Source organism: Cibotium barometz, chromosome 30 (genome assembly GCF_041138505.1).
Source record: "Cibotium barometz isolate CiBa-2024 chromosome 30, ASM4113850v1, whole genome shotgun sequence".
NCBI lineage: Eukaryota > Viridiplantae > Streptophyta > Polypodiopsida > Cyatheales > Cibotiaceae > Cibotium > Cibotium barometz.
The window spans coordinates 1,757,501-1,765,000 of record NC_141075.1 but is presented as its reverse complement, the minus strand read 5'-3'; the positions used below and the strand labels follow the sequence as shown (position 1 = coordinate 1,765,000).

Genomic DNA, 7,500 nt, shown 5'->3' with positions numbered 1-7,500 from the left:
CTAAAGGTGGTTTTCCAAGTTGACACCACACACCATATGACAGCAAATTGTGTTGAGCTCCCGTATCCAATAATGCATTATACAGCACTTCCCCGTAAGGACTCTGTAGCTTAATTGGGTATCTTAGAGGCGGGTCAAATTCCAGTGAATCCTCCTCTGTCTCCTCGAAAAATGCTTGCGTAATTTCCAAGTTGGCTTCTCGTTGGCGCCTAACACGCTGTTGACGTTCTTTGGCTTCAACTCTTGCTTGTATCTTCTTAAGCTCAGCTTGTTCTTTGGTTGTCCTCTTCTGATGGATTGCATGTAACTCCTCTTGGCTCAAGGGGTCATAGTATCTTTTGAATTTACTCCCATTGAGAAATCCAATAGTTTCAACTCCGTCGAGAGTCTCCACTCGGATGGTACCTTGCGGGGTAATTTCACGTACTCTATACGGTCCCTTACCAGCATATTTGAGCTTCTTCTTTTTGTTACGCACTCCATACATCAAGACTTTATCCCCAACTTTGATGTCCTTGTCTTTCAAGTGTGGCGATCAAACCATTTTTTTCTTCTATCCTTCTTCACAAGGGCATTGTACACAGCTAATTGTCTTTCTTCGTTTAGTCGCTCAAGGATATGCAAATGCTCTACTAAGGGATTACCATCCCAACCCTCTTGAGTAGCAACACGAAGACTAGGAATGACAAATTCCCATGGCATGACTGCTTCTTGGTCATATACCTTCTTAAATGGTGTGCAATTAATATCCACTTTGTACGCAGTACGATAGGCCCATAAAGCTGTCGTAAGCTTTAGATCCTAATCCGTGCGATGAGCCTCAACAATTTTTGTTAGAACAGAGATTAAGGTCTTGTTGGTACTCTCGACTTGGCCATTCGCTTGCGGATAATACGGAGTAGATTTATAATGGGATATCATGAAATTTGTTGTGAGCTCCTTAATCACTTTATTTATAAAATGCGTACCATTGTCGGTTACAAGTTCAAAAGAACAACCGAAGTGTGTGATTATATTTTTAAAGAGGAACTTAGCTGTTGTCCTCGCTTTTGCCTTACGTGTCGCTTTCGCTTCAGTCCATTTAGTCACATAGTCAGTGGCCACAATAATATAACGAGATTGTGTGTTGCGAGCCGCTGGGCTAATTGGACCTACAAAGTCTAAACCTCACTTTTCAAATGGTTGGTTTACTTTAATTGGATGTAGGGGCATCCGATCTTTCCGCTGGGGTCTCTTGTAGCGTTGGCATTCATCGCAACCCTTCACAAAAAGTGATGCATCTTGGAACATAGTGGGCCACCAATACCCTGATTGTAAGATCTTTCGCGCCGTTAAGTCTCCTGAGAAGTGACCACCGGCTACGCCCATATGTGCCTCTTGTAAAATATATAGATACTCATCGGGCACAACGCCTAAGAACGTCATCCTTTCCTCTTTTATAAAGAGTCTCGGCCATCAAGCAATAGGGTTCGCATTCCTTGATCAGCTTTCGAGCTAGGTCTTTACGAAGCTCTTTAGGTGGAAAGCCATTAACCAAAAAGTTAACAATCTTCTCACTCCATTCAGGCATTGTCTCCACCATGAACAAGGAACTGTCAGGTAAGTCATCATCAACTCCCGTAGGAGCTTCACCATTAGGTATGCGAGACAAATGATCAGCCATGACATGTTTTTTGCTCGATCTCACAAACAACGACAGTGAAATCAAACTTAAGAAGAATCAATAGCCATCGTGTGATTCTTCCTGTGGAGCATGGTTTGTTTACCAAATACAACAATGCTTGATGATCCACATAGAAAACAAACTCGGTGGCAAGAAGGTAATAACGAAATTTCTTTACTGCATATATCATTGCCAACCCTTCTCACTCCGTAGTGGTGTAGTTCATTTCAGCATCGTTCAACTGGCGACTGGTAAAGCTAATGGGGTAGTCTAGTTTATGTTCTCCAGGTTGAGTTAGTACACACCCAATAGCAAAGTTTGATGCATTAATATGCACATGGAAGATTAAATCCTAGTTAGGCATTCTCAAGATTGGAGCACTTGCCAGGCCTTCTTTAATAGCTCATAGGCACGGTCACAATCTTCGGTCCAAAAAAACTCGATGAGAAGCTTGTACAATGGCCGAGCTATCTCAGCGAAGAATAAAATAAATCTTCGATAATAACCAACATGGCCCATAAAGCGTTGGACTCCCTTATAGTTGGTGGGTGGGGGCAATTCCAGAATGACCTTGATTTTACTCTCGTCAGTGGAAATCCCATTTTTGGACACTATATGCCCTAGAATAACTCCGTGTTTAACCCAGAATTGGCATTTGAAAGGATTCAATGAGATGCGATATACTCTACACCTTTCATCAAATATTTTTCGTAAATACATCAAGTGCTCGTCCCAAGAGGAATGAACACAAAGATCATCTAAGAAAGCTTCACAAAAGTCCCTTAGATATTCCTTAAAGGTTGTGTTGGAATGTTGCAGGTGCATTGGTCAAGTCAAAAGCCATGATGCGAAAGGCAAACACTCCAAACTCCGTTATAAAAGCTGTTTTAGCTTGGTCCTCTACTACAATTGTGATCTGATTATATCCAGAGTACCCATCTAAAAAGCTATAAGCCTCCTTATCTACAACTCTTTCAAGCACATGTTCAGAATACGGCAAGGGATAATGATCCCTTTTGGGGGCTGCATTAACCTTTTTGAGATCAATGCACACTCTGAGTTTCCCATTCTTCTTTGGTACAATGACTATCGGAGAAACCCATTCTGAGTGCTCAATAGGGTATATGAATCCACATTTTATAAGCTTTTCAATTTTCTCTTGCACAATCTTTGCATACTTAGGATTCATTGGGTAGGGACGTTGCTGGACTGGTTTAGCAGTGCTAATCATTGGAATTTAGTGTTGCACCACAGAGGGTGAAACATCCTTCATATCATGGTATGTCCAAGCAAATATGTCCTTGAATTCTTTAAGAAGCCTCTTAAGTGTAGCTTCTTCCGTCTTGGTGAGGTCTTGAGCAATAAAAATTGGGTTAGACTCCTCACCTGGTTCTGCTAGTTCTATCTCCTTAACTATCGCCGGGCCATCGTAGACACCGCTACTCCCATTGGTAGGCGTTCGTTGGGCTTTTGTGTAGACGACTTTACGTTCCCCCATGGTAAACGATCTGAAATGCTCGGGTGCTGGGTGTAAGTCTACCGGTTCTTGTTGTGCCATGCTTTTTTCTTTTAATTCCGCATCCTTTTTTGTTGCTGAGCTAACTCTCGGTTTTGGTGCCTTCTCGTAGTACGGCTTAGTTTCGGCTTCTCTTCAATTTCTAATTGGGCGACGTCATGAGGTTGCGGAATGCACCACATGAAACTTTGGAGGTATTGTCCCCAATTATCCGCTAACTTCCGACGATGAGCATCAATAGCTCCTACATAATTAAGCCATTCTGTAGTGGATCTCTCTTTGTTTATTGTAGTCCGTACATTAGCTCGATAGCGTTGTCGCTTATGTCTCGTTTTCTTCTTACCAAGTTTTTGATTTTTGTTTCTATCAGATTCGGACTCACTTGGTCGATCTTCACTTGTGTCCCCCTCACTTTCGGATGAACTGCAAGAGGTGACTGTCCTAGGCCTTGAGCACGTTGCTTCCACACTTGGGTGAATATTTGATTCATATCTCCTATCAGGCTCAGAGTCAGTTTCTTCTTGAGATTCAGACTCAAAGTTACATTGGTCAGAGTCTTCACTACTGTCAGTGTCAAGGGAGTTTGCCACTTTCTTGCCATCAGGAGTCAAGTGCATAACACCTATCATGTTTACTGGCACTAATGGTGGTATATCTTGCCCCTCAAGCGTTACCCACCTTGTGCCTATTTTCCATGTGTCTATGGTTGCCACTATGTGTACCCAATCCACATTATCCGACTTAGTCATGCCCGGTAGGACATCCATATAAGGAGAATCTTTCCCATCATCAGTCTCTTTTTTGCATGTATAGCAATACTTTAATGGGGCTGAGTGAATAGTGGTATCCGATCGATTATCGATGATAACCTTGCTTCCTAAAGGATGCGCGCGACCATTCTCAAGATCAACTCGAATGACAGAGTCCTGGAATTGTAAGTAGACATGGTTTTTCGACCAGTCATGCACCATTTGTGCTTCCCTCATGAAGGGGCATCCTAAGATCATTTGATATGACATAGGATGATTAGAGAAATCCATTACAATGAAAGTATGTCTTACCTTGTATCCCAGAACCTTGATCTTAAGGTCCCTTAGCATTCCAATAGGTTTAGCTATAGTTCCGTTTGCCATCTTAACCACTATGTTTGTGACTTCTAGGTGAGGTCTTCCCATAGATTCCCAACAGTTTTTAGTCACAATGCTCACTCCAGCACCACCATCAAGGATTCCCTTTAGAGTTAATCCCTTGGTAGTAATGGGAAGGGTTGCATTAGATTCGTCACCTTCAAAGTACTGTCCCAACTTGTTAACAGGTATTTCAACGATCGAGTCTTCATCTAGGTTGGGCCGTAGATCCAAATGTTACTCTTCATCTTGAAGCGTGTCATGTCTATCCATATTTACAAATTGTGGTAACCCCGTCTTCAGTTCTCCATTGAGAAATGCCCGAAGAACTAAGAATATCTCAGGATCTCCGTATAGCTTGGATATGATCGTGGTTCTTATTTCAGAGGACATGAAATCCATTAGTTTGGACACATTCAACGGTACTTTTCGAGATGTCGGCCCCTGACTAGGGACTGGTGAAGATGGAATCACTTCCTCTTCGATGGGGTCAAGCATTCCCTCACTAAACATTCTTTCAAGCAAGAAGGGTGTCTGCCCACTTCCTGATGTCCTATCCTCACTTTCTTCCCGAATGATACTAGGTATAGCTAACGGTTTATGGCTTCTGTGAGAGGCTAAACTTGTGTAGGAAACACTGTGTCTGGAATTTTGATTCTTCTAGGGTCTGTTGGCTCCAGTTCTCTTTGTGTTTCTTCCACCAAACCCCTTAAGTGTTGCACTTGTTCAATCTCCTCAACTGGGTTTGGGTAAGTTCCAATCTTTTTCTTGAGGGTTTTTGGCCCACGTGGCTTGTCTTTGGGAGTCTCAGTCAGTCTGGGTAGCCGAGAGGGCATTAGCTGATTTGGTTTCCCCTGATTTATGTATTCGCTTGATTCTCCTTCGATGAGCTCCCGAGTGGGTTCCTCCCTTAAAGTAGTGGCTTTGGTCCCCATGGTTTCTATTGAATCAGAATCATCTTCAAGATCATTCATATACACGGGGTCGTCTTCTGTGCCTATATTAGTCTTTGAACTAGGCTTGGAGCTTGTGGTATTAAGCGATCTCTTCCGTCGCGTTCTCTTTTTCTTTGCTCGAGCAATTGATGCAGTATCCCTCTCTTCAAGAATGTAGTTTTAATTTTGAAGCATTGATCGTGTGACTACATTCGCGGGTACAACAGGTGTGGTTCCTAGTGCCTCATTGGTGACCTCAACTAAATTCAATGGCGTAATCTTGGGTGCACCGGATTATGTGGACATTGAGCAATCAAATGATCTATGCCGCAACGATTACATGTAAGTACCAGCATTCTTGACATGCTCCCTTGATTTGGTTGCATTTGAGCAGCAATCTTCTGTAGCCTATTAGGGCACTTCGCTACATGATGCGGTCCACCACAATCGTAGCATCGAAGAGGTGGTCTCCTGGCCATGGTATTAAGGTTTTGCCCTCTTGTGGGCGAGAGCAGCCGCTTGATATACATGCTTGACTTGCCCGAAATGATCCTCCATGTATTGGGGAGTCATTTCAAACGTATCAATCCCATATGAAACAGTGGGGTCTATATCCTCTTCATAATCCCCACACGCACTATGTGACTCACAACCCATCTGATTTATAGGGGTAATCCTCGGATGTGGAGGTTGTGGTCCTAGCACTGGCAGTGGTAACGACACAGACTGGACTACATTTGGGTTCCTTGGAACTATGTGTTGTGACGGTTGCTCGACAGGTGGTGCAGGTATCAATGCAGGTACTTGAGGTGTGTTTGACCAGGCTAGTGGTGCCTGATTTGCTAACATACGCTTAAGTACTAGACAATCCTTGGATTGATGGCCATACTTACCACATGCATTGCAATTCCCATTGAATTTAACTTTGAATGTGGGACATTCACTCGTGCTATGTGGTCCTAAGCAAACCAAACACCATTGTTGCTCTCTTCTTGGGTACATATGGCTATTTTGAGGAGCTCGATTACCCCTAAAGTATTCTTGGAGAGCCTTAGTAAGGTCAGCTACTACAGACATTTTGGATATCTTGGGCTCCTTGGTAATAGGTTTTATAGTCATTGTGGCTCGTTCCCAGATACTTGCGAACTGACAGACTTTGTCTCCGAAGACACCTTTTTACTTGCAATCATCAAGTTGTCTTCTAACTGGATTGCATTAGCAGTGATTGCTTCCCACGTCGTAAGACCTCTAATGACTAGGCCATTGTATATGTCCTCATGGCACAATCCTCGCATGAATCTATCAAGAAGTTGGTTGTTATTGAAGCGCTTATCGGGAGTATAGCGAGAATTTAGATGCTTTAGTCGATTAATAAAGTCTCTCACTGACTCTCCTTCCTCCCGTTCAGCTTTTCGGAGTTGAGATGCTACTCCCCAAAGCACACCCTCATGTATGTATTCTTTCAAGAACAATGAGTACGCTCTTCAACCCTTACGTATGTATTCTTTCAAGAACAATGAGTACGCTCTTCAACCCTTAAAGTTCGATACCAATCTCTGGCTTTTCCACTCAAGATTAAGCCTAAGGCTTTACATTTATGTAGCTCATTGTGCTCTTCCAAGGAATCACACACGTGTTCAAAAACTTCAATGTGCTTCCTAACATCTTCATTACCACCACTGAAGTTCTGAGTGAGCTTGGCAACTTGTATCGCCTTGCTTCTAGGCTCTCTCTCAGGCATGCCACGCATGTTTTCCACAATAGATCGTCCGATCGTTTGAGCAAATGCTGCTAAATCACCTAAGTGAGCAAGCATAACTGGTGGAGGCACTTGTGGGATGGCCTGGTTTTTGCAGGAGTTGGCAGTGGTCTTGATATGTATGCAGCTGATGTAGGATAGGATATGTGACTAGGCCTAGCTCATCTTGGATAAGGGTTGTGGTAAGGCATTCGGGGAGCATACGCCATTGGCATAAGAGGAGGTGTAGGAGCTACCTGAGCATGAGTAGCGATAGGTACATATGGTCGATATGCACTGGTACGCACTGTTGTAGGTACTGTACCACTAGGTAGCGGTGTTGTACTAACTACAGTGGTAACGGGTGCACTTTCTGTCATGCTCATCATCGGAGTAGGCATTGTGGATTCCCTAATGGAAAGTTGGAAAGCTAAAGTTACTGCTCGTGGGCTCAACCTCATTGAGACTCCAGGCAAAACAACATACGAAGGATCTATGGGACTCACTGAGGGAGTCTCCAA

At 43.3% G+C, this 7,500-nt stretch overlaps 1 protein-coding gene and 1 pseudogene across 1 annotated transcript in view; one reads left to right on the top strand and one right to left on the bottom strand.

The window, feature by feature from the left end:
• The window catches only part of LOC147621070 (uncharacterized), a 16,793-nt pseudogene extending 11,971 nt beyond the window's left edge, over positions 1–4,822 (bottom strand).
• Positions 1–7,500, top strand: part of LOC147621069 (uncharacterized) — a 43,755-nt gene that overhangs the window by 13,532 nt on the left and 22,723 nt on the right. The window lies entirely within an intron of this gene.